Consider the following 3,061-nt stretch of genomic DNA (forward strand, 5'->3'; position numbering starts at 1 on the left):
TTAAATAATGCCATTTTGCTTTGAGTGGCACTGTCATAAGGCTTTGCCTTTTGAGTATGTTTTTGGGTTTTAACATGCTTCTTGATGTCAGACAGTTTGGCATAGAAATCCCCCTTACAATAAAGGCAGTATGCCCGTGTGTCATCTCCAATAAATGGCTTCAACCATCCTTTATACTCAGGGTTTGATTCCCACTCCTTTCTGTATTTTTAACAATACAATTTGGACTGTGCCATGACGTTTAGCTTGTCACAGAGAGGCACACACACAGTGGACGAGGTGATTGAGTGACTGAGGCTGTGTGAGGCAAAGCAAAGCAAAGGCAGTTATTTATTATAGATACAGTCGGCAAGCGAGGGAACGCCCACAAAACGTCACATCCGGTTCGCGCCGAGGGGGAAAACAAACCGGCTTCCACAATGCCCAGGAGCTGCAGTGTGCCCTTTTGTACAACTAACAAGCTTAAAAATCCAAATCTAAAATTTTATATTTTGCCCAACGGGAGCACAGAGCCCAGGAGAAGAACCCGGTGGCTTCAAGCGATCCGTCGGGAGGATGAGTTAGGCCACCTGTGGGATCCAAAATCCAAACATGTGTACGTCTGTAGTCAGCACTTCATTACAGGTATGACAACGTTATTCACACAATAACAGTGTTAAATTGTTTCGTAGTTAACATGAATGTTCAATTACTAGTTTTAAGAGAAGTTAACTAACTACTACGTTATGCAGGCTACCTTGCTTGAGTATACAAAAACACAGCTATGCTAACAACACTGGTGGTAGCTTCCGAGCTTTCTGCAGTTAAAATGTATTTCACCCCCTTCTATCCCCTTCTCATTTCGTTTGTGAACTGTCTTGCCCTAGGCTTAAAAAACGAGGACATAGCCCACCCAGACTACACACCCTCGCTGTTCCCACATAAAAAGACAAAGTCTCCCAGGTCAGTACTTCAGAGGCTGGAGAGAAGGAGGAAGCGTGAGGGTGTTCAGTCTGCCCAACATCAGAGGGCCCAGCACCAGAATCCCCAACATCAGAAGCTCCCATACCTCTTCAGGAGTTAGAGAGAAAACAACTTTATGAAGAATTGTATAGTTTAAGAAGAGAAAGAGATGAGGCCATGAAGGAGCGAGCTGAAGCCATCAGAGAATTGGAGACGTTGAAAATGTCGGTAAACAGAGAGAAAATGACACTAAATGTAAAGTCATGACAGGCCTGTCATGGACAGTATTTGACACTCTTCATCAGTACCTGGTACAGTTTGTTAAGTCACAGAAAACATCCAAGATGTCAACACAAGACCAGCTCTTTATTACTCTGGTGAAACTGCGGCAGAACCCCTCAACCGATATGATGTGTGGAATATTTGACCTGGCACATAGCACTTTCCTGGATGTATTCTCCCGATGGTTGGATTTGATGTACGCCAACATTTCTTTTTTGATTAAATGGCCTGATGGAGAGTGTATCAGAAGCACAGTACCAGCAGAGGTTCTCTTCCAGTACCCTAGAGTGACTGCAATTATCGACTGCTTTGAGATCAGAATTGAACACTCAAAGAAGCTGAAAACAAGGTGAGATATTTTTCTTTTTGATAGCATGCATAAAGTGTCAGGTTTTTGTAATACTTACCTGGCTGTCTGTGTATATGTACACAATTTATAGATAAGTATTACTAACGACTGTCTCTTCTCACAGAGCTATCACCTACTCAAAATACAAAAACTGGACAACAGTGAAGTATTTCATTGCATGTCACCCATCTGGCTCAATCACATATCTCTCCAAAGGCTGGGGAGGGAGGGCTTCAGATGTGCATATTGTAAGGAACTCAGACTTCTTATCTCAGAAGTTCCACCATGCAGGAGATCAGGTAACAATTTAACTGTTTTTTTGTTTCTAATTTAGGTCTTATTTGTGAATTTATTATTTACCCATAGTTACCATTTTTGAGTTGCTGTTGAAGTAAAGTAGTGTTTTTAAGTATTTGTGATGTTTATTTCAGATTTTAGCCGACAGGGGCTTCACTTTGAAGGATGACTTTGCTGTTCTGGGTGCACAGCTCATCACACCGTCTTTCACGAGGGGCCGAAAACAATTGTCAGCCGAAGATGTTGCGATCTGTGGTCTGCAGAGAGAGTCATTGGGGCCCTGAAGAGCCGGTACCACATTCTGGATGGCCCACTTCCTCTGCGCCTGGTGAAGAGACTGCAGGGTGAGAGACAGAAGAGAGAAGAGGCCATGATGGATAGGATTGTGCATGTCTGTGCAGCACTAATGAACCTGTCTGGCAGTGTCATGTACAACCGTTACAGAATCTGAGAGTCAGAACAAAATCAATGTGCAGTCATTTAATAATGAGCATCAGAGAACAATATTTTATGCAACTTTTTTATACAACAAAGAAGTCATTATTGTTCCAATTGTGCCATTTAACAGGTTTCAGTTGAGACATAATGGATCTTTCTAATCAAAACCACCTGTTGTTTGTCTTTCCACAAGTCCCTGAACTGATCTCAGTGCTGCTCTGCTGCTGCACACCCTGTCACCCTGCCTCTGATGCCTGTCACCCTGCCTCTGATGCCTGACGCTCTGCCTCTGATGCCTGACGCTCTGCCTCTGATGCCTGACGCTCTGCCTCTGTTGCCTGACGCTCTGCCTCTGATGCCTGTCGCTCTGCCTCTGATGCCTGTCACCCTGCCTCTGATGCCTGACGCTCTGCCTCTGATGCCTGACGCTCTGCCTCTGTTGCCTGACGCTCTGCCTCTGATGCCTGACGCTCTGCCTCTGATGCCTGACGCTCTGCCTCTGATGCCTGACGCTCTGCCTCTGATGCCTGACGCTCTGCCTCTGATGCCTGACGCTCTGCCTCTGATGCCTGTCACCCTGCGTCTGATGCCTGACGCTCTGCCTCTGATGCCTGACGCTCTGCCTCTGTTGCCTGACGCTCTGCCTCTGATGCCTGACGCTCTGCCTCTGATGCCTTTCGCCCTGCCTCTGTTGCCTGACGCTCTGCCTCTGTTGCCTGTCACCCTGCCTCTGATGCCTGACGCTCTGCCTCT

General features: G+C 45.9%; 1 long non-coding RNA gene across 1 annotated transcript; it reads left to right on the forward strand.

The window, feature by feature from the left end:
* The first annotated feature begins 349 nt into the window (after positions 1-349).
* LOC117546486 lies at positions 350-2,668 on the forward strand. The gene is made up of 5 exons (XR_004569013.1): positions 350-624; positions 867-1,573; positions 1,698-1,872; positions 2,005-2,214; positions 2,502-2,668. It is a non-coding gene; the product is annotated as an uncharacterized LOC117546486 (long non-coding RNA).
* Positions 2,669-3,061: the final 393 nt, after the last annotated feature.

Source organism: Gymnodraco acuticeps, unplaced genomic scaffold (assembly GCF_902827175.1).
Source record: "Gymnodraco acuticeps unplaced genomic scaffold, fGymAcu1.1, whole genome shotgun sequence".
In the NCBI taxonomy this organism is placed as follows: Eukaryota; Metazoa; Chordata; class Actinopteri; order Perciformes; family Bathydraconidae; genus Gymnodraco; species Gymnodraco acuticeps.